Consider the following 25,120-nt stretch of genomic DNA (forward strand, 5'->3'; position numbering starts at 1 on the left):
AGCAAATTTTATGCAACAAATGGAGAGGGATACGTATAGGTAACGTTTGGAGTAAGTAAAGAAGACGTGGCACGATGTTCATTTTTAAAATATTGCAACGGCCAAACCAAGAAAAGGTCTGTTGTCGCCATCGCTGAAGATCGCTATGTATGACATTAAGTAGTGGTACAAAGTTCAATTCTACTTCTCTTCTGAGGTCAGCAGGGATATTAGTGCCCAGATATCTGATAGAACCCTGCGCCCATTTAAACGGGAAGGAGGGGGACTAACGCTTTCCATGACTCAGTTGGTAAGTTAATGTCCAACACCTCTGATTTTTGAAGGTTAATTTTTTAATCGGAGAACTGAGCATAGCGACGCAACTCCTTCAGCAAGTTGGGAAGGGTCACCTGGGGAACAGTAATATAAAGGAGAAGATTGTCCGCATATGCAGCCACTTTGTGATCAATGGACCCTACTCTAACGCCCTTAATATCTGGATTCTTGCGAATGTGGCCTAATAAAGGTTCGAGGAGCAGAATAAAGAGTAGGGGGGATAGGGGGCATCCTTGTCTTGTGCCATTTGGTTTTTTTATTTATTTATTTATTTATTTATTTATTTTTTATTAGCAACCAATAAAAACAGACAATTACAGAACTCAAACCAGTGTATACAGATGGCAAAAGCAAATAAAAGCGTGAAAAGGCATACAATTTTACAGAAATAGTCATATTCAGGATGACAGTGATATGTGCCCTTGAGGAGTCAGCAGGTAGCGGGTGTTCCTGAGAAAGTGCGTTGAAGGCCGTCAAAAAGGAAGCAGAGAGTTGAGGAAGAAAACGCTGTCTTGTGCCATTTGTGACAGAAAATGGGCGGGAAAGAATTCCGTTAACTCGGACAGAAGCGGTGGGGTTCCTGTATGGGGGCCTGTATCCACGTAAGCAGCCTGCTGGGAACGCCTATAAAATTAAGGACATGTTGCATGTATATCCAGTTCACGCGATTGAAAGCTTTTTCGGCATCTGCCGAGAAGATCAGTGAAGGGATTTTGTGTATAGTCACATAGTGTATCAGGTTCAGCATGCGTGTAGTGTTATCCCTTGCCTCTCTAAGTGGGAGGAAACCACTTTGATCTGAGTGTATAAGGCGGTGAAGGATGGGTGTAAGCCTAAGCGCTAAGATGCTAGAAAAAAGTTTAATATCACAATTCAGAAGCGATATCGGGCGATAGTTTGCACACAACGTAGCATCTTTGTCAGGTTTCAGGATGACTGTGATATGGGCATTGGAGGAGTCAGCAGGCAATGGGTGTTTCGGGGAAAGTGCGTTGAAGGCTGTCAAAAATGGGCCAAAGAGTTGATGGAGAAACCGCTTATATTAGGCTAGGGTAAACCCGTCAGGGCCTGATGCCTTACCTGTGGGCACATTAGTAATACCTGCTTGTAACTCGACTGAAGTAATAGGAGCATCCAAAGCTGCCAGGGCTTCTTCCGGTATCTTAGGGACACCGGAGTCCGCTAGATATTTCTGTATATTTGTGTCAACTGTGTCTGAGGGACATAAAGCTTGGAGTAAAAATCCTTAAAGGTATCAGCTATATCCTGAGAGCGATGTAGTAGGGTACCAGAACTTGATCAGATGCAAGGAATAAACGTACGGGCCCTTTTGACTCTTATGGCACGCGCTAGAGCATTCCCACATTTGTTATTGTATTCATAGAAAAACGCTCTGCATTTATCTAGTTGGGACTTTGCTTGAAAACAGAACTGCATATTTATTCTCCCTCTCAATTCTACTAATTGTGCTTCAGTGTCTGGGGAGTGACCACGTTTATGTCTAGTCTCTAGGTCATATAGATCCTTAAGCAGCTGCGTCAGTAGCTGGCGCTCTTTTTTTAACCCTATGGCCTTGCTGTATTAACAGACCGTGCACATAGCACTTATGGGCGAGCTAGAGACAGAAGCTTCATTCCTATCAAAAAAGACCAATATCTCTCCTTCTAAATGAGTCCCAAATTCGCCGGAAGATAAAAGTGATTCATTTAGACACCAAGGACTGCCCCCTGGGGAGGAAACATCAGAGAATATCGTGATCGAAATCGGGGCGTGATCAGAAAATGTCAAATTTCCTATCTCTGTCTTTTGCACTTGGGAGATAGTATTGACCAGGACCAGTGTCCAGTGTTTGACCAGTGTTTGACCAGGAAAAAATCTATTCGCGAATAAGTTTTGTGGACAGGAAAGTAGAAGGTGTAGTCACGCTCGCTAGGATGCTGTAATCTCCAGATGTCAGTAAGCTGATGGAGGTGTAAAAGGCTTTTTAGGCGCCGTAGAACAGAGTGAGGGAGGTGGGAAGCCCCTCTAGAAACATCGAGGGCTGGGTCCAATGCTAAGTTGAAGTTGCCCCCCACAACCAAAACTCCCTCCGCAAACATATCAGCAACCTCGAGGAATTCTTCCAAAAAAGACACTTGATTAGTATTAGGGAGGTACAAGTTACCCAGGGTAAACAATCGAGTGTGGATCTTCCCCTTAACTAAGAGGTACCGCCCTTCAGGGCCCACCTTGAAAGTAACTAGCGTCCAAGGGAGGGATTTATCAATCAATATACTAACACCCCTGGACTTTGAGTCAGGGGATGAGCCATGTTACGCTGTCTGAAACCGATGGTTTTTGAGTGATGGTACCTTATCGTGACGGAAATGCGTTTCCTGTATAAACGCTAGTTGACATTTTAGGCTGTTGAGGGAATTCAATACCACTGAGCGTTTAGCTGGGGAATTGAGACCTTTTGCATTGATGGATGTGATTTTTAGTGACATATGGGCGCTGAGAGAGTTCTTTAATTATCCTATAGTTCCACTGAAATCAAGGGAAAAACAAAGAAAAGAGACACGGGGGACAAGGGGTAGACTCAGGACCACTCAAAGGGTGGGGAGGGGTTAGAAAAGAAAGGAAAACCAGAAAAAGGAGAGAGAAAAAAAAAGGGGGGGGAGGGAGGAGAAGAGCGGGTAAGGGAGAGTAAAACAAAAAGGAAGGGAGGGGAAGAGGAAGAGGAGTGAAGAGAAAGAGGATGGTGGAAAGTGCTCCGGTCAAGCAGCCGAAGCCCACCAGGTAGTACTAATACAAATCAGTACCTAGCTCTTATACCACTAGGAAGAGGAGTGGACTAGTGGGGGAAGTGGAACTCAACATAGGCATGGCTCCACCAGCCTCCACCGCGTCTGATTTAAATAACTAACACTCTAAGATCCGCCAACAGTAAAAACTTGGATGCATAACAACATAAAAAACAAACAAATATTGCTCCCCCAGGTAAATCAGGGAGAAGAAGGAACCCAGATAGGGTAATATATTTACCCTTAAAAACATATCGAACAAATCTTTATATACAGACCCGTATAAAATCGTTTGTTCAGAACAATCCACAGTCAGCGGTGTATCTAAAGCCACCAGCGTTAGTAGGCCGTCGGGCTAAAACAGTGCCCACCTCTCCGCCTCCAGGGGCAACCCCTGCGGGCAGTATTATGTCTCAGATACCGCTCACTGTGGACTGAACGATCTGCCAACCAATGTTATCAGTAAACATACATACATTATGGATAAGAGCACTTTTGCATGTACCACATCAATAACCTAGAGCTGCAAAGTTAGAGAAGCCAATTGTCATCGTGCGGCCGTCGCCACATAGAAAACCATCTGTTGTACATTAGGCTGTCAGACCTGCCTTAGCATCTAGAAAAATAGGGTTATGTAAGCAACTAAACAACTAAAGAGGACCATAACCGTCAGCCCCCCAATACCTTGAAGACACTGCAGTGGCTACTGTAGCATGACAGCCCGGTCCTCCAAGGCGACCCAGCTATTCCCAAATAAATTTCAAATCTTGTTGGGAGGAGTAAAATTCTAAGGCACGGGGTTGCATTGCAGTACACAGCTTAGTATCGTGCCCACCATAATTACATTCCATCAGGACAACAATAAACCATCCCTGTTAAGTACCAAGCAGCTCTGCTCATAAGGTGGGTATTTTCTTCTGTATTACCTGCCATATTCTAGCATTTTATTTTACCACATATAAACAATAAATGGTAGCTAAAATCAAAGTTCATCTGCAGATCAGACTCAACATTTCCGCAGGAAACCGAGTCATTAGAGGGCAGGCACATAGTACCCACCTAACAAGTCAAACAAACCTAAAAATAGAAGCAGCAGTAAGTTACATTGAACATAAGTCATAGGTCAGATGAGCTGTAATACCATTACTACATTTGCCAACAATTCCAGAGGAGCACAAACCATTAGTTCCAGAGAGACGCCAGGCACAATAAGGTGAGGATCAGGGTTCATTGGCTGTGGGGCCCGGGGTGTTCCTTTCTCCTTGTATCGACACATGCACAGGTCTCCGGGGAAAATCTCTCCTGCGGTTCCGCAGCAGAGAGGCCGCTTCTTCTGTAGGAAAATCCAGCCAGTTTGGAATTACAATTGGATCCACTCCTAGCATAGAGAATAACGCAGGAAGCTGCAAATGTCTTTCCTCCTTTCGTCACTAATACATGGAATGGGTGGCCCTATCTATAGTATGCCCCCGCAGAACAGATCAATTCTAATAGTGGGCGGAGCACACGGCGCATATGTAAGGTCTGTGCCGAGACATCCGGCAATAACTGTATACTTGCACCATCAAGGTCCACAGGACCTAGCCACCAAGCTTTTCTCATTATTTCCTCTGTAGATTTGAACTGCGGTCTCGGACACTGCGCACTCTGTGTACCCGGTCAAGTTCAATGGCCGTATCTAATGGGCAGTCAAGGAGCTTGTTGAAAATGGTAGTCAAAGTGGCGTGCAAGTCAGTATTAGCCATTGCATTAGGGATCCCCCTGAGGCGTACATTACTTCTCCAACTGCGATTTTCCAGGTAAGTAAGCTGTGATTTAACATGCCTCATATCAGATTCTAGGGTGGTCGGCTATTACTCTAGTATCAACTGCTGACACTTTTTGCTTAACTGCATCTAAATCTGCATGTATGGAACCTTCTAGCCTGGCCAGCATGTTTTCCAAATCACTCTTTGTGGGTAATGTGGCAAAAAGTTCCTGCAGCATGGCATGAGAAACAGGTGTCTGCTGTGCAGCGTGATTGATGCTGGGCTCTGGGGAGGCAGAGTCCCGGGAACCCTCTGCAAACAATGCCGGGCTCCCTGGGGTAGCAGGGGAGTGAGTCATGGAGCCTGCAGGACCTGCTGCAGAGGCTCCCACGCAGGAGTAAGGAGGAGAGGAGTGGACCGACGCCATGATGGGCGCCACGTGCTCCGGGGCAGATGGGCCTTGCGGGGTGAAAAAGCAGGCTAAGTCGGTTTCCTTACCCACTATCCTAGGACCCAGCTTCCTCCTACCGCGCGGCATGCAGTTTGTTGGGGAGGAGATCGTTGGCGGAGGCTGCCAGACTGTATAGAGCGGTGGAAGCGGCGGGAACTCAGAAGGAAGCTTCCTCACGCCACCATCTCGTAGCCACGCTCCACTGTTTTCTTTCTAAACAATGTTGTATTTATAGTTCCCATATCTGTAGTTCTAATAAAGGTGTTAAGAAATGGTACTTCAGTTCTACTTGAAAACATGGCGAATTTCAGGTTGTATGAGTTAACTTGCCGTTCGGAAAAGAATTGATTAAGGAGTGATTCTGGACCTGACCAGATGATAAAGATGTCATCGATATATCTTCTCCAGGTGACAATGTGGAGAAGATATATTGCATTAGGAGGATTTTAAAGGAGTTGTTTCTTCCATGCGCCAAGATAAATATTGGCGTATGATGGTGCACACCTTGCCCCCATCGCAACCCCTTGTGTCTGAAGATAGTAGGTATTTTTGAATGTAAAAACAATCTTTGTGAGTATGTATTTCAATAAAGAAATAATGATTTTAATAAAGAGTTTATTCAGGGGATAAAATTCCATTAAATATTCAAAAAATCTAAATATCCTTTCATTGGGGAATAACCTGTAAAAAGAAAAAGTTTTAAAGTTACACTAAACACACATATTTATTAAATTACTTTACCATTAAAGCCTTCTCTTATTTTTTACCCATATTTTTTTTCGCCTTTCAGGGAAGGAGTAAGGGGTTTTATGTACCCCTGTACTTATTTCACATGGTGGGGTGGCAGAGATCTGGGAGTCTCCTTATTAAAGGAGGCTTCCAGATTTCAAAGATTTGGCAGAAATGTTTACATGCGTTTTTAAAACAGTCTGTGTAGACCAAGCCTAAATATGAAATATCTATATATATATATATATATATATATATATATACGGGCTTAACCATCCTTGCAATTTTTTTTTGCCCGAGCGAAGGTCGGGCTTAACTGCAAGGAGGTTAAAAAAAACAATTGTGATTGTTTTTAAGCTGTTCCTTTCTCTGAATTGTTTGAAAGGCTAAAAACAGCACAATTGTCTTGTTAAAACTCATTTGTTTGATGCGCATAGTTGTGTGCCAAACTTCAGGAGTATGTAGCTCATAGTCGTGCGCCAAGGCGGACCCGCTATGTGCACGTGAAATGTGTTTATCAGTTGAAAAATGCACCGCACTTTTGCACAGTCCTCATTCAGGTAAGTTTTCATTTTTTGTGTATATTGCTTGTTTTGCTTCATGTGCAATCATGCATGTATGTATAGACATGAGTGCACATGAAGCAAAACATGTATGTATGCATTAGGATGTGTGTACATTGTGAGGGGTTACGCTCAGGATCGCCTTTGCTGGGTCAAAGGACACTTGTCTAGTTCATCCAACTCAGATCACACACCCAGGTATCAGCCTTAAGCTGGCTTGCAGCCAGGTTTATTGAAGGTTTCAGATAAAATAACAAAAACAGCAAAAGAAAACCTTGCCTGTCCGGCATTTACTATATATCCAACGTTCCTGACTATCAGCTGGAGGGCTTCTCCCTGTCAGGTCAAAACAAAGCTTTCAGCAACCTTTTATTTAGGTTTGAGTTCATTCACACAGACCAACTTTCTGTGTCCCCAGGCAGAGAGACTGACTGAGCTCCTGGCTCTGTTATATCCCCACCCTCAGTGCTGCTTATTAATTACCTCACAGGTGAGAGTCTTCCACCTGCTACTTCACATAGGAGAGGAATCTTGGGCAAATATACCTCCCTTCCACCACCAATCCTGCATTGGTGTCACAATATATATATATACACACATATACTATTAAAATATGAAGACATATATATTTTGAAATATATATCTTTTCATATTTTTATACTATATTTATATATTTATCATAGATATCTCTACATGTGTATATATACAGTGTTTGTATATATATATATATATATATATATATATATATATATATATATATGGCATTGGGCAGCTTGAGATGTGAGGGAAGACTTAACTTGTAGCAAACTGGATTAACTGTGGAGCAAACTTCAGAGAAGGCACCTTGCAACGAATGTTCCTTGTGGAGAGCCAGACTTTAAGGGCCCTGATTTATCAATGAAATGCGCGTATATACCCGCCAACGTACGAGGTGTTTTTCCACGGGCCAGAGCAGAGTGCTAGTACACACATGTTCATTTGCCAGCCGGATTCCTGCCTTGATAAATGAGCAATAGGGGTCGCGAATCTGCTAATTAAGGATTATTGCCAAAGATGTATCAAAAAACATTTAGTGATTTCACTTGTGTATGTATGTCAAAATACATTTAAATGCATATAAATACATATGCATTTTCATTATTATTATTTACTGGACTGGTGTGTGTGTGTGTGTGTGTGTGTGTGTGTCATCAAGTAAGTTTGCTTGGATGTTATGCATTGATGTGACGTTGTAATCCTCATTATTGTTAGTTTCATCTTTTGCTGCAATGTTTTTGTGCTTGGTTTGCAATGCCAGTTTCTGTTGTTTAGCAAATCTTCTGCAATGTTTTGTCATGTTTTTTAAACTAATATTCAGTACAAATGTCTGCATGGTTTCCACTCCAAACTGCTACTTGAACCCCGTTTGCCTTTGTCCCATTTTCAGTCACATATTGGTTTTTGAATGTATTATGTACATATTTATTACTCTTTAATGACATTTAATTTAATGACATTTGCACTCATTGATTTGCTGCCACACAACTCCTCTGTTCATTTGTGGTAGTGTTATAGGTTTGTTGTCATTGTGCTGTGCTGCCTGATTTTAGCACTATTGTATACAAACACACTTCCACTTTCTGTCCAAACTGGTTGTCAATTAGTTGTCCAGCTGAGTTGCATACTCATTCTAACACAACTGATGGTGATGGAAGGAGGTCCAGGTTCCAAGCACAACATCAAACCACATTGATTGCCAAGCTCACAAGCAGGGTCAAGCACTCTTACATACCAGATAGTATGCTTTATTTATGTGTTTACATGATTCTAATTGTATTAGTCCTTTTGTATAGAAAAATGGCAGGGACAATTTACCTTGGTGTCAAACATATTTTATTGCTTTGCTCAAACCAATGACCAGAATGTCAAAAGGCATTTATGCCTGTCCCGCAAGGTCATCCATGACCTGTACATCTTTCTGGAAGGTAAAATTGCAGCAAAAACCAAGATAAGCCAGGCTGTGCCAAGAATGACAAGGCTCCTGGACTCTATATATATTTTAGGAAGGGTGTCCTTTCAAACCACGTCGCCCTAAATTTGTGCACTGAGCCAGTATACAGCTTCCTGGGTGTTTATGAAGGTTTCAATGCCATTTTAGACCTTAGCCCACTATATATTCACTTCCTCACATCAGCTTGGGAGTGAAGGAACGTAAAGGTGGATTTCTCCTTTATACCGAAAGCCCTGTAAAGAATTAGATTACATTATTAGGATGTGTTAAGCAGCATGGTTAATCATGCTTTAGTGGTAACTACATGCTGCTGGATTATATTTTTCATGCCTTCCTGGCTGCATAAGCAATGCAAATCTAAACTAAATTGCACTCTGCCCTAGTTTTGCAATGTGTTTTTGTAAAGTGTCACATAAAGGTCCAGCTCTTACACAAATATGTCTGCTATTTCATTTCCCAAACGATTAAAGTGTGCTTGCTATGATTTAAACTCCTAGGTTGGTTTGAAAACCAAATATGTAATGCATGCATTGTAAACATATGTAAATACTCACGCGCAAAGACATTAGCAATAAGTTCATCTCTGACTCGATGTCCCTCTGCTGTGCCTTGGGAGCCAGAGGCAGGATGTTGGTGCACCTCTGGCTCGAGTTCCTCTGGAATATCCCAGGTATCCCCATGGTGCAGGCACAGGTTATGTAGGACGCCGCATGCCATGACGACTCGGGCAGCTTTCCATGGTGCGTACAGCCACCGGGCCGCGCCAAGCACAGAAACCGTGCTTTTAGCAGCCCGATGGTTTGCTCCACAACCCCCCGGCTTTTATGCAGAGCCTTGTTGTAATTATGCTCTGATTCAGACCGGGGGTGACGCACAGGTGTCATAAGCCATGGAAGCTGCCCGTATCCCTTGTCAGCTGTAAAAAGACAAACATATTACATGTTAGTTCTTGTTATAGTAAGTGTTCTGTGAATGTAGTGTAACACTAGAGATTTTTTTACAAAGGTTGCTAAGGGTTGTGCTCTTCGGTCACTTCGCTTTTTAGTTGTTAGGAGACATTGTTACTATTGACTACCACACTGAAGTACTGTGAGCTGTGAAAATAGTAATTATACTAGGGCTTCCGGGAATATCTGAAAGTTAGTTCTTCCCCCATGCTCCCAATATTGTACAATATTTAGTAGTAGTAGTAGTAGTAGTAGTAGTAGTGTTGATGTTCGAATCCGGGTTGTCCCCATATTCAAACCGAATATGGCTGTTCGAATTCGGGTAGACCCAACCCGAAAAACAAGGGATTCGACAGCAAAAATTCAGAAGGAAAAAAAAAAAATTTTCTTTTTTCTTAAATTATTTATTTCGTATGTATTTTTTATTTTAAACTTGTTCTTTTTTTATTTTTTACAGGTTATCCGACAATGACATTATGAATCATAATGTCATTGTGGGATTCCTGGACCGTGGGAACTTTGCCTGACAGCTCTGCTCCACTGATCACTCGTCACAGTGATCAGGGGAGCAGAGCTGTCAGCATAGTAAGCTCCGCTGATTGCTCTGCTCCCTGATTGGCTGCCAATTATTCACAGGCTGGGTTGACAAATCCCAATAGGTCCTGCTGGCCCCCATCCTCTGCAGAGCAGTCAGCGCCATCCTTCGCCCCGGCTCCACCCTGATTAGCCGAGCCAAATACTGCAACAGGCACTGGTGATTGGGAGCAGAGAGGCTTTAAAGTCCCAGCAGCCAATAGTAGTGCAGGGCTAGAGTAGAGTCAGGATCAGGATCAGCTTCTAGAATCCCCTTCAGCTGTGTACAGCCTAGCAGTAGATGCTGGGGATACCATAAAATACATCAGGCCGCACGACTAAAGAGAAGCAGGGGCTGCTGCAAATGACAGCATAGATAGAATAAACAGTTTTATACTGCGATGGTGCACAGCACGGAGTCGCCGGACAGATGAGCATCTCCTAACATTAGCCCCCCTCCTAAGAAGGGGCCTCCGGACCCTCCACCCACAGTTTTTCAGTATTACCACTTTGCATCCTTGTCTGACACCCGGAAGCCTGCTTTAAATTTTGCAGAACTCGAGACCAAGCTGGAGGGTTTTAGTTGGAATTATGCAAGGGGTTTTGCTGGAGTGTATAATCAGGAATAGAAGCAGAACAAGGTCTAGCTTTAGGGAAGCTAAGAGGTGGGGCATCCGCTTTTACATTCTCATGGAAACTAGCAAAACACTGAGGCAATGCCCCTGATTCATCAATAAAATCCGCGCTCGCTGGAAGCGCGAAAGTACGCGCGGCCAGCGATCGCAGTTTACCGCAGTCCGGACTCGAGTGTGCTCGTACACGCGCCTCCTCACTGCCAGCGCCATTAGAAAGAATGATTTTTTAGGGGAACAGTGACTTTTAATGCAAGCTCGCCAGTGTAAAGCTGCCGGAGATGCGAGGCTCCGGCCGCGAGCTTTTTCAGTTGCTGAATAGCGCGACGGCGTACGATTTCGGATCGCGAATACGAATGCACGAGCAATAATCCGATTCTGCTTGATGAATCAGGGGCAATGAGTTTGCCAAACCCTTCTCGCCACATGCATTCCCCCATCTTACAATCCGCCCAGATTCCCAATCAATTACAGGGTTATGCTTATGCAACCATAGCAGTCCTAAAATTACAGGGGATGAAGGAATGTCTAGAAGAACAAATGATAACATTTCTGAGTGGGCAGCACCCACTTTAACCAAAACCTCAGGAGTTCTGGATGTTGGTTTTCCCAGCTGCAAAGGAGAATCATCTAAAGCAAATACACATAATGACTCAGGTTGGTAACAACTGGGATTCCAAGAGAGATCTCTGGGAAGCCAGATATATAGCCATAAAATTACTATCAGCGCCGCTATCCAGGAATGCCTGGCAATGCTTTACCGAAGAATCCTAGGCAACTTTAACAGGTAAATGAAAACGATCAGATTTTGGAAGAAACACCTGCTTGCCTAGGTGGGTTTCCACGGGCCCACCTAGGCAAGCAGGTATTTCTTCCAAAATCTGATCGTTTTCATTTACCTGTTAAAGTTGCCTAGGATTCTTCGGTAAAGCATTGCCAGGCATTCCTGGCACTGAAGTTTTCCCGACATCTTCTGAGGACAGAATTGCACAAAGTGACCAGGTTCTCGGCGATATAAACAGAGCCCTTCGGACCTTCTCCTCAACCCCTCTATGGCTGACAACCTGCAGGAGCCCATCTGCATTGGCTACTTGGCCAGAGAGGGAGGTGGGCTTGACTCAAGAGGTAGTGAATAGTCTTTAAGGTGCAGAAATTTTTTCCATGCAGCGCTCACAAAGTCTGCAGCCAATCCTGATGACCAGTCAGATAGTCTCATCCAAGTAATCTGGTAAAGGGTGGTTGACAAAAGCCGACTGAGGCTGGTCATCTCAAAATTTTTCCATGGAATGGATAAACATGTTGTACTTGGAGCAATAAGTGGATGAGTCGAAAATCTTGATTTTACAGGACTTCTCGGCTGCAGTTAAAACTTCTTGGCTACACAAAAACTAAATGTTTGTTCCAGCCTTCCTTCGTCTGGTCGACTTGGGAGCACGGATCGCCTTGATGTACTCAGCGAAACTACGAGTCACGCGGGCCGGTGAAACTAAAATATTGACGATCCAAATCAGGCATTGATCTTTCTGCAGCAGGAGAGTCACACTCCTTTATGATAATAATTTGCCTCAAGAAGAACATTTAGCTTGATTAGATATGGCCCCATTGGTAACTATAGTTAGTTTTATCCAAATGCTGGAGCACCTAACTAAAACATGTTTGATTGTTATTGTTTATATACCAATGTTTACGATGTGCATTTTGGCTTTGATGAACGCCTCACATTTTGTTTGTATTTACATTGATGTTTGTTAAAGGTTACTTGTACCTGTTACTCAACTCTCTGATTACAAATGCAATAGGTTTTAGGAAAAAAGTTAAAAAGTAGGATAAAGTTACATTGTTTAGTACTATGCAAAATGGGTTATAAAGCAATATGAGTTTGGTTATGCAAAATCGAATACTATTGACAGTACTGGTTTGTTTTAGGATGTCAGTATCAAATTGTTTGGGTCTCAGCTGCAGCTCGCTGGGACTGCGGCATGCCCAAGAGGCTAAGGAACAGAAAGATGCCACCCTCACTTGGTTATGTACATAAGACTTCCTAAACCCCCAACATCCCAACCTAAAACAATTTCACATACTAGGCTACATATATTGTGTTGGAATGTTGCTGGACTTAATAGCCCTCAAAAACGGAAAAAGTTGTTGCTACACCTGAAACGCAAATCTTCCAATGTTGTTTTCTTGCATTGAAAAGTAGGAGACAAGCCACCTTGTGGGATTCATGGGTTAGGGAGGTCTTTGCTACTACCTACAAAACTAAGAAGAGCGGGGCAGTGATTCTTTGGCGCAAAAACTTGCCTTTTAAAGTTTTATCAATGGAATTGGATGAGGAGAGTAGATTTGTCATTGTGGTCTTGGATTTGGTGGGAACTGTTTATTCTTTGTGTTTTATCATTGCACCTACTGGCAATTCTTCGCAATTGTACACTAGATTGCTACAGAGATTATTAGAAGGACACTACCCAAATCTGATTATGGCAGGAGATTTCAATGCCACTATGGAACCAAAGGTAGATTGTTCGTCCACATCTAGGAGGACATCAGTCACACCCCCTAGGGAATGCCTCAATTTAATATCTCAAACCTCCCTGATTGATCCGTGGAGACTTCTTAACCCCACAGAGAGGAACTATTCTGAGGCACACACTTCCTTCTCTAGGACTGATCATATTTTGGTGGAGGAATCTCTTCTCCCAGGTATCACACGCATCAATCGTGGAATTTACTTTATCAGACCATGCCCCAGTCTTGCTGACTTTGGCACTTTCTAAACAGTTTCATAGCACTTTGGTTTGTCGATTCCTGAACTACTTGGCAAAGTTGCCAGATTTTGTTAACCTGGTTAAATATCAGTGGGCTAAAAGCTTAGATGATAACTTGGAACATTGGGACACCCCTGTCTTGGTATGTGTCACGGTAGCTGCAAAGTAGGATGATGGAGCCTCTGTGTCCCCAGCTCAGTTGGTAGAGACGCGCACAGGGCGCAGAGTCTAAGCAGCTGCTCTGTCTTCACCAGAGCCTCTAGAGGTGAGCGTGTTGCGCTGCGGGCAACTGCCAGGTTGCAGCCCCCGTACACACAGAGGCAGGTGACTGCAGAGGCAGGGGAGTGTAAGGTAGGTGACACTGAAGGAGGGACAGATCCCCCGGATCTGTGACAGTACCCCCTTCCCGCCATCCTGCCCCCCACGGGCTTGTGGGGAAACTTGTCGTGGAACTCCCTGAGTAGACAAGGAGCATGGAGATCCTTACAATGGACCCAGGAACGCTCTTCAGGGCCGTAGCCTTTCCAATGCACCAGATATTGCAATGATCCCTGGACGAGTCTGGAGTCCAAAATCTGTTCTACTTCATAGTCTTCTTCTGAAGCAGCAGGGACAGGTCCAGGGAGTATAGTCTTCTTAGAGAATCTATTGAGAATAAACAGTTTAAGGAGTGAAACGTGAAAGGAATTATGGATTTTTAGAGAAGGATGCAGTTTCAACTTGTACGTGACTGGGTTAATTTGAGACAGAACAGGAAGAGGACCAATGAAATGCGGAGTCAACTTGAGAGACGGCATCCGTAAGGGAATATTTTTTGTAGAAAGCCAGACCTTCTCGCCAGGGGAAAACTGAGGTGTGGGGTATCCTTTGTCGACCCATTTCCTGTAGCGTAGGGAGGAGCATTTTAAAGTCTCTTGAACCTCTCTCCAAACTTGCCGAAAGTGGTCAGCGGCTACAGCAGGAACATCCGACGGTGCAGAAACAGGAGCAGGGAGCTTGGGGTGATGACCGCAGACAATGAAGAAAGGGCTGTAACCTGTAGACTCATTGGAGCAGTTGTTGTGAGCCAGCTCAGCCCAAGGCAGTAGGTCAGACCAATTGTTTTGCTGGGATTTTCTGTACATGCAGAGATACTGTTCCAGGGATTGCTTCATCCGCTCTATTTGATCCCCCCAGAGGGGGATCTGCAAGGCACCAGCTCCAAGATTAAGGGCAGCGGATACTTGTTCTTAATTGAGATTTAATTCAGACCTCCATAATCAATGCAGGGAGGCAGGGAACTATCTTTTTTTTTGCACGAAGAAGAACTCAGTTCTCCTGAATATAATCAGATGGGGCCTTAGTTTCAGGGATGGAGAGGGGGTACACTCTACCCCGAGGAGAAGAGCCAGGGACTAAGTCAATGGCGCAGTCGTATGGGCGGTGCAGTGATAGCGTCTCAGCCTGTTTTTTGCTGAAAACAAATCCCCAGTATGGACTTTGTAAGCCAGGCTGAGGTGAAGCAGCAGCAGAAAAGATTTGCTGGACGAGAAGTAGCCAGGGAAGACACTCTTGGAAGGAGGTGGCACTCCATGAGAGTATGTCTCCAGTGCTCCATTCAATGGAGGGGGCATGTCTGCGCAACTATGGCAACCCCAACAAAACTGGATGGAAGATCTTGGGAACCAGCAAAAAGGAAATAGCCTCAGTGTGCAGAGCCCCAAGGTTTATGAAGAGTGGCACAGTGGTATGCTGAATGTAGTCCAGTAGAGCAGTGATTTAACCACAAAGACCACCAAAGGCTTGGATAGGGGCACCACAGGGATGTTGTGCTCAGAGACCAGTTGTTGGCCGATGAAGTTTCCAGCAGCGCCAGAGTGCAAAAGGGCATGGGTCCAGAAATGGTGTCTGTCAGATGAGATCCAGACAGTAAAAGTTATTTTGGATGGTGGAGAGGTAATAGTTTTCCCTGGGGAACCCTCTCCCCATTTCCCTAGGCACTGGCGCTTGGGGCCTTCAATGGACTATTGAGCTTGTAGTGGTCCTCCCCAGCACAGTACAAACCCCTGCCAGAAAAATGTCACCAGGGTGTCATTGTTCCAATTTAATTCGGACGCCAAGGTTTGGAATTTCACCGCATACTGGCCTACCAAGATGGAGACTTGATGTAGGCCCAAGATTTCTGAGGCTGCAGAGGAGGCCCAGCCAGGTTCATCAAAGACCTTGCGGAAGGTCTGTAGGAAGGCATCGAAATCTCCCAGGATAGGATCGTCCTTTTCCCAGAGGGGTGAAGCCCAAGCAAGGGCCTCTCCCGACAACAAGGAAATGAAGAAAGCCACCTTGCTTTGTTGTGTGGGAAAGTTCCAGAGCTGCAATTCAAATTTTATTTGGAATTGGTTAATAAACCCACGACAGAGCTTGGGGTCACCGGAGTAGCGGGAGGGAGTGGGAATCCGAAGCGTGGAGTATGACGGCATGGTGGCTGGAGCTGGTACTGGAATCCCAGGTACATGGGCTGGAATTGCAGTCGCAGAGGTAGGAGAGTGGGTAATGGGTAATAAAGGTTTGGAGCTCATTCAGACGTTCATCACACCCTGGAGGAAGTCCACAACCTTCATCTGAAGTGACTCTTGTTTTTGAATCTGCTCCCCCAGGTCCTGCATGGAATCATGCCCTGAACAAACTGTCACAGTAGCTGCACGGCAGGATGGTGGACCCTGTGTCACCAGCTCAGTTGGTAGAGATGTGCACAGGGCGCAGAGTCTAAGCAGCTGCCTGCTCTTCACCAGAGCCTATAGAGGTGAGGGTGTTGAGCTGCGGGCAACTGCCAGGTTGCGACCCCCATGCACGCAGAGGCAGGTGACTGCTGGCGGCAGAAACAAGACCTGGTACCAGAATGAGGAGCAGAGAGTAGTCAGGGAAGCCAGAGGTCAGGGCAGGTAGCAATCAGGAGTAGTCAAAGTCAAGCAGAGGTCAATACACCAAGAGTCAAGAATGAGAAAAACAAACAGGAACCTGGAAGCAGAGCCCAAGGAACTCCTTGTTCAGGCAAGTTCCTGTTGCCATTCACTTCCTTTTAAGGGCAGGTCATGTGATGGATGGAGTTATGTAACCTGCTGCATCCTATCCTACCACCAGAGGGAGTCCTGGAGACTAGAGGTTGGTGGTGTTCACATCTCCACCAGCAGGGGGAGCGCGTCTGCGAAACACTCTAGTCCTCTGAGGTAGTGGAGCAGCTGACTGAGAGTCACATGACCTAGACCAGGAAGTGAGCTGAGGTGATGCCTTAGCAGAGCTGGTGCTGGCAGCAGGGGAGTGTAAGGTGGGTGACACTGAAGGAGGCACAGATCCCCTGGACCTGTAGGGATCTGTGACAGTATGGAAAACAATGAAAGCAGTATTAAAGGACCACATTCTAGAACATACAACCCGCAAACAAAAGGAATACCAATACCAATAGAGTATCAAAACAGAACCGCAGGAAAAAGTAGTTAAAGCATATAGGGAGTACCTGACAAAGAAAACTGACACACTAAAACAAAACTGGAAGGACGCAGTCAAAGGTTTTAAGCGCCTATGTACCCACTAAGGTGGAGACTTACACTAATTTTCTAATACATATATTTTATAGATGGGGCAAGATTGGTGCATAGCGAAATTTAGCAAACCTCCTCCTTCTGAAAGCCTTATTCTTACAGTTAGGGCCCTTCACAGTCCATGGCCTTGCAAAAATTGTTGTATATTTGAAGACTATTTGAAGACTATTTGAAGCTATACACTGCCCAGCCCTCTCGTCCAGAGTTTCTGGGCAAGCTTTTACAGAAAGCCAGGCTGTCCAAAATTGTCTTCCGAGCACAGGGAGGCAGTGAATAGCCATATAACCGCAGATTAAATTTAGAAACCATTAATGGTATGGCAAACTATAAAACACCGTGCCCAGATGGCTTCTCTGCAGAATTTTATAAAATGGCTACTGCAGAAATTACCCCATTATTAACAGAGGTATACAAGTCAATATTGTTGTACAATACACTTTAAGACTTTAATGAGGCACACACCATTTTAATTCCAAAGGAAGGCCAGGACCCTACATCAGTATCATCTTTTAGACTAATCTCCCTGCTTATTTGCAACTACAAAATTCTGGCAAAATTGATGACTAATAGATAGCAGCGTTTGGCAGCTCTTCTTACCTCACATCAACTGGGCTTTATCAGGGGGAAACGCTCTAAGGTTTGAGTGCACACAGCAATAGTGGCAACGGTGGTGGCAGCTAGGGTAAACGCCCCTAAGTCTATGTTGCTGGGGTTGGACGCTGAGAAAGTGGTTGCTAGAGTGAAATGACCCCTCCTAAATGCTATTTTGGCTCATTGTGCATATGGTCAAATTTTCCACTCCGACATACAATACATTTATCACACCACAGAAACAAAACTTTTTATGAATGGCACTTTATTTGCTCAGGTGTTTATGACCAGAGAAACCAGTCAGGGCTGTCCATTGTCCCCTATAATATTCCAACCGGAATAGAATGAAGCCTCCTTAGCTAAAAAGTCCCAAGTCAAAGGGTTTTTTGAGGTTTGGGAATCATACTGTATATAGCCTTATTCATGTTAAAACAAGAAAGAAAATAGTCTCCCCCTTTGAACAGTTCGCATGGTATGCCTACCGTCTTTTAGATAATGATCCTCCAGTATTGCGTTAGCTGTTCACGAAATCAGATTTGTTCAACATCTGTGTTAATCTATATTGTAATAGACTAAATGTAACTACACTACCAATTTCAGTACTAATGAGGTCACTCCTTCCTGCTAGTTGTTTAATTTTGTTTAACTTGGTTTCTGTGCAATGACCCTACTGTGAATGTGTTGTACTCTATTCCTCTTGCTTTTTGTATCCCGTTATAAAATTTATCTCACGTTTTGTTTTTGTACTGCCAACTTGTTTGGTAGCATTATGTGATTGAAATTGTTTTATATTACTCCTTGAAAAAAAAATATTTACAAAAAGAAAAACCTTTGATTATCCTAAAGTTTAGGTATAGCTGAAACTTTCTTCTTAGTTTCAATGGCGTAGCCCAACGGGTAAAACCTCTATCAAGTTTTTACTGTTGTCTGTGTCCTTATGTAGCATTTTAATAACCTGTTTGTCCCTGTGACCATATTGACCAAGACAAAATGTAATGAGAAATCCAAGAATTGTCACCAGAACAAGTAGAAATATTAAACCTTTCTAGGGGATTCTTGTTCTGGTGTCTAAGACAGGACTTCCCTCACTTACTAGAAAAAATACAGGCAACAAACAAACTTACTGGGGTTTTAACCCTTTCCTGCTGTATCCACTACTAAAATGTTTTAGATATACATGCAGAACATGTGAAAGCCTATGGAATACATTAAAAGTTTATATATATTTAGTCTTCTGTTTATTTGGTTTATCCCTCCCCTCATCAATATGCTAGTTCAATTTTTAAATTAAACCATTCCTTTTTTTACATACCTTATTATAGACCCAGGTGAAGACTGTACTGGTTCTCTATGCAAATATCAAAATGCATTAGTAGGTGGATGCCAGTCTAGAGAAGTGGGCATTTCTAGGAAAGCTGCATTTACATGTGGACTGCTCTAGGTAACATCCACATGTAAAAGGGAACCTCCATGAACTAAAATATATTGAAAAAAATAAAGTGATCCAGGGCCAGCAAAGTCCTGCATCCCCAGACTTGAGTTCTCCTTAAGCAGATTTTGCATTTCAAGTCTAAGGAAGCACAAAACCCACTTGAAGCAGTTGCATATCAAATGTACTATCAAAAGTTTTCAAATTGACCCTGTTTTCTCGAGCATTTGGAAAAAAGTGGAAGCAAAGTCAAAATGAAACATGTCCATTTGGCCAATACAATTATGTAGTTTCTCTGCTTGATACAATAGTTTTAAAAATCACTAATTAAATATTTTTATTTATCTTAGATATGTGCATATTTTCTTCTTTCTGACTGATCTGGAAAGCTAAAGAGGGAAGCAGAAGGGGAGGAACCCCTCCTCGGTCAGACTCTCCGCCTATCAAACCTACTGAACCAGCTCACCATACTAAAGCTCAGGCACGCCTACTGAGTTTCCCTGAAACGTCAGGGGCAAACTCTCTCCCTATTGGTCTAGCACTCTGTCCATCATTCACAGAGAATCCTAGGGCGCTGACACTCTCGCCTATATTAGACAAACTTTCCCACTACCATAACCCTTTGATAGCCAAATCCAGCAAGATGCTTCCCTGCACACCTCTCTCCTCCCTTATTCACAGACTTGGTAAGCAGTCCTGCTTATCCCCACCATCTGACAGCAGCTGCATACAGCACTCAGACTACAACTTACCCCCTGTCATTCCTTATGGTCTAACTACCACTGCTTTTCCATAGGCATTTCATACATTTAACCACCTGGGCGTTTCACTGATATCTAGATTTCTGTACCAAAAGCGGTACACTGTTTTTCATGAATTATTTTATCACACCTTTGTCGTATAGGACGCACTAACTTTTCCCCCCCAGTTTTGGGGAAGAAAAAGTGCGTCTTATACTGCAAAAATACGGTAAGTCAACCTTATCTATGTCTATTCTAATATCTTTCAACAACATTACTACATAGTTACATAGTAGGTTAGGTTGAAAAAAGACAATCAAGTTAGTGTAATCAAAATCAAAACAATCAAGTTCAACCACTCGGGAATATATATATATATATATATATATATATATATATATATATATATATAAAACTATATACAGCCTACCCACTCAACACAGGTACATACATACACATATACATTGTTATGTCACGGATATCATTTGTGACAGTTTATGCAAATATTGATGGGTTCAATTTGAAGTGTACAAAGAGAGATAACACACAGACTTGAAAGATTATACTATTTATTAATAAAGATAGATAGATAAAACAATGCAGTTACAAAGACTTAGATATAACAAAAATACTTAGCTACGGAAGTGAGTTGCATTCATCATTCAAGGAGTCTTCCAAATTAATGGCTTGGCAGATGATCAAAAAACATGTTGCATACAGTTACTTCTGGTCCAGACTAGTTATTAAGCATGGTACTGTGTTTTTAACTATCTAGGAAACTGAGACAATGGCCAGTGTTTGACCAGTACTGACCAATGGTCATCCCTTAAACCAGCATTTTACCTTATAAGGATGTCAGTTACAGGATATGCTGCATTCCTTTAGGATGACCTCATATATGGTATACATGTACCAGTATATACTGATAAAGCATTATTGTTGGTGAGAAATTACTGATATTAAATAAATTGTGCTAACCCAACATACATACATACATACATACATACATAAATAACCTACCTATTCAAAGTATTATTTTTTTGTATATATAGATAATTATATATACCTAGCCTATCTTACCATCTTGAAATATTTATACATCATGATGTAACCCTATATGGTATCATATATTACGCAACAAACCAATGACCTTACCTATAAAATTTCTATATACATGTTATATTTGAATCTGTATCCACACAAATTTGTATGCATATCCTATATTGTTTTATTATGATGACATTTAAAGTCTATATATATATATATATATATATATATATATATATATATATAGTTAGCTCCATAAATATTTGAACAGAGACAACTTTTTTCTAATTTTGGTTCTGTACATTACCAACAACTCAGTTGCAGTTGATCTGCAGACTTTCAGCTTTAATTCAGTGGGTTGAACAAAAAGATTGCTTAAACATGTGAGGAACTAAAGCCTTTTTTACACAATTTTTAACACAATCACAATCAGGGGCTCAAAAGAACTTGAACTCATGGGCATCACTAGATGCTGGGTTTCCTCCTTTTTAATACTCTGCCAGGCCTTTACTGCACCAGCTTTCAGTTGCTGTTTGTTTGTGGGCCTTTCTGTCCAAAGTTTAGTCTTCAACAAGTGAAGTGCATGCTCAATTGGGTTCAGATCAGGTGACTGACTTGGCCATTCAAGAATATTCCACTTCTTTGCTTTAATAAACTCCTGGGTGGAATCCGGCTGGTAGTGAGGCGAGTGTACGCGCATACTCGAGTCCGGACCGCGGTAATCCGCGATCGATGGCCGCGCGTACGTTCGCGCTTCCAGCGAGCGCGGATTTCATTGATGAATCAGGGGCTATGTCTCTGAACACCTCAGAATTCATTCGGCTGCTTCTATCCTGTGTCACATCATGGATAAACACTCTGTGTCCCAGTGCCACTGGCAGCCATGCACGCCAAGCCATTACACTGCCCCCACCATGTTTTACAGATGATGTGGTATGCTTTGGATCATGAGCTGTTCCACGCCTTCTCCATACTTTTTCCTTGCCATCATTCTGGTAAAGGTTGATCTTGGTTTCATCTGTCCAAAGAATGTTTTTCCAGAACTGTGCTGGCATTTTTTTATGTTTTTGAGCAAAGTCCAATCTAGCCCTTCAATTCTTGAGGCTTATGAGTGGCTTGCACCTTGCAGTGCACCCTCTGTATTTACTTTCATGCAGTCTTGCCTATATGGTAGACTTGGATATCGATACGCCTACTTCCTGGATAGTGTTGTTCACTTGGTTGGCTGTTGTGAAGGGGTTTCTCTTCACCATGGAAATGATTCTGTGATCATCCACCACTGTTGTCTTCCGTGGACGTCCAGGTCTTTTGGCGTTGCTGAGTTTACCAGTGCTTTGTTTCTTTATCATGATGTACCAAACTGTAGATTTTCCTAATTTTATACTCCTAATATTGTGGCAATTTCTCGGATGTATTTTTTCTGTTTTTGCAGCTTAAGGATGGCTTGTTTCACCTGCATAGAGAGCTCTTTTGACCGCATGTTGTCTGTTCACAGCAAAATCTTCCACATACAAGAACCCCCCCTCAAATCAACTCCAGGCCTTTTATCTGCTTAATTGATAATGACATAACAAAGGAATTGCCCACACCAGCCCATGAAATAGCCTTTGAGTCAATTGTCCAATTACTTTTGACCCCCTGAAATGAAGTGATCTAGTGCTCCGGGATCGCAGTGGATTAGCAGGGCTGCATTCATTCATGCAGCCCTGGAAATCCTTTTGTCTGCGATCCCCGGGCACTAGAGGTTAATTACCCTCTACTGCCCCGGGATCGCAGTGGATTCTCGGGGCTGCATTCGTTCATGCAGCCCTGGGATTCCTGTGTGCGATCCCCGGCACTAGAAGGTAAATGGGGACAAATCTCCCCATTCAAAACCTCTAGTGCTTTCTGATTTTCCTGCAGTCGGCGCTGGATTTATTGATTGGCACAGACCGAAATTTTTTATAATTAAAACTCGAGCTTGATCTTACCGCGAAATTTCAGAGTTGGGCGACTGGGTCTTTAAGGTAAAGCATCTTGGGTGGTGTGTGTCTTGTCCGTTTCCTCTTGCGATGATTGTGGAGATGATAGCCATCCATGCATGAATTCCTCTGCTTCTCAGTGGTTCATGAATATGTGGTTTGCTCCTTGGAAGTTAAGTTAATATGGAGAGTGGCTGGATAGGCCAGATGAAAGCGAACCTGGTGACAATCAAGCAGGGAGCACAGCCTTTGAAATTGTTTTCTTTTCTGTGACACCTCTGCAAAGTAGTCTACGAAAATAAGTAGATTTTCGCCCTCTAAGGTCGCCGTGGTTGCGGTTTGCTTGTAAGATGGTATACCTGTCTGCATAATCACAGTGGCTAACTATGATCTAACTCATGTTAGCTGTGTACTTGTGTTGAGGTCCTAGACGATGGGCCCTGTCCACCTGGCAAATTTGAAAGAATTATGGTAGAGCATAGGACAGAGAGTGGTCCCGGAGTGTAAGTGGACGAATTGTAGGTGGACGAATTGTACCCCCTTACCTATGGCCGTATCTGTAGCTTCTTGCAGCATAGGTCTTAGGAGCACAGCTACTGCATTAGCAATGAGAGCGTGTTCAGATGTAGGCTGCAATATGCAGCTTTATTGGCCTGCGGAGGAGCTGCGTCGGCCATATTGGATTGTGTGGCCCGTGTTTTCTCCAGCTGTCTTTTTGATGTCGAGGGTGCTCGCTCCAGGAATTTGTCCATCCCATGAAACAGCAGAGGTGATCAGGCATCTTGCCAAGTTGGTGCAGTGTGAAGTGGGCGTGTGTTGATACTTATGGCCTGAATTATCAATGAAATCCGGCGCTCGCTGGTTGCCAGTACTTTCCCACATGCCGGAGTCAAGTGCGCTCGTACACTCGCCCCCTCACTGCCAGCCGGATTCCTGTCTTGATAATAATGAGCAATAGGGGTCGCGAATCTGCCAATTAAGGCGATTAGATTTCAGCTGCGCGATTAAGGAGGACCTGTTAAGCTGTCACTGGTGAGATCATAGCAATTAATTAGTGCACACCTGCTCTCTGTTCTGTGCGTATCTACAGTCCTTTACAGCTCAATTAGAATCTTTAATGCTTCATCTTCTTTTGGGAAGTGCTACTTTTTTAGGTTATATTGTACTAATGCACAAAATAATTAATATATTGTTACATTTGTTGCACTGTTTTTATACTTTTTGGTTTGCTTTGCAACACTGCAAACTAATTGAGATCAAGCTGTATATATACTAGTAAGCACTTCATAATATGTCGTTCCATTAGAAAGAATGATTTTTTAGGGGAACAGTGACTTTTAATGCAAGCTCGCCAGTGTAAAGCTGCCGGAGATGCGGCTCCGGCCGCAAGCTCATTCAGTTGCTGAATTGCGCGACGGCGTATGATTTTGGATCCCGAATACGAATGGGCAAGCGAGCTTCCGATTTTGCTTGATGAATCAGCCTCTTAGTGTCATCGGATGAGTGGGAGCTTCCACTAAGCGCTGCTACTCCATGTGGCACCAGAACTGGAAGTTACAAAGCAAATTTTAAAAAGCTCAGTGCTTTTACATACCATTGTAAATGCTGCCCATGTCAGAGATAAACTATATCTTGGACTTCAATAGTCAAGAAGCATAAAGGCATCAATGTGAATATAGCTTATGTGAACGTCAGCTTAGCACAACAAAGGCTACATGCGATAGTCATGTCATTGTCAATTTAAATAAAAAGAAACGGTCTTGGAATGATTCGTTAATTATTCAGTTAATGAAACCAAAATTGACCAGTGCCTTCGATTTCACATTGCAGATATACAGGCATTGGGGTACCTAGGCTCTGCAAGATTTCTGGAAGTGAACTGCTATTCTTTTTAGGAGGAAAAGCAAAAGCAAAATGTTTTTAGACACAAATATTACTAGAATTTCCTAATGACATTTCCTGAGTTCAGGTCCTCTTTAAGGCCAGCTATAAAAGCCTTGTCCACATAAGGAAAAGATTGGGTTATAGATGCTGATAAAGAACATTACTGATGCTCAGAAGCACCCTTGCTGATCAGAGGTTTACCCAGCCTATTAAAGACCTTTTTACAACCTGGCTACTAAAATAACTAATTAGTGTACCAAGTGGATTATGCAAGAAACAATGCCCTTTCCCAAAGACACCAGCTTTTCACCTTGGACCTTTTGGTCCTGGAAAGATACTTGCTTATGGATAGTGTGAACCATTTTTTTTAATGTATTTACAAAATGTATATTTTTCC

This window comes from Pyxicephalus adspersus, chromosome W (assembly GCF_032062135.1).
Source record: "Pyxicephalus adspersus chromosome W, UCB_Pads_2.0, whole genome shotgun sequence".
Lineage (NCBI taxonomy): Eukaryota > Metazoa > Chordata > Amphibia > Anura > Pyxicephalidae > Pyxicephalus > Pyxicephalus adspersus.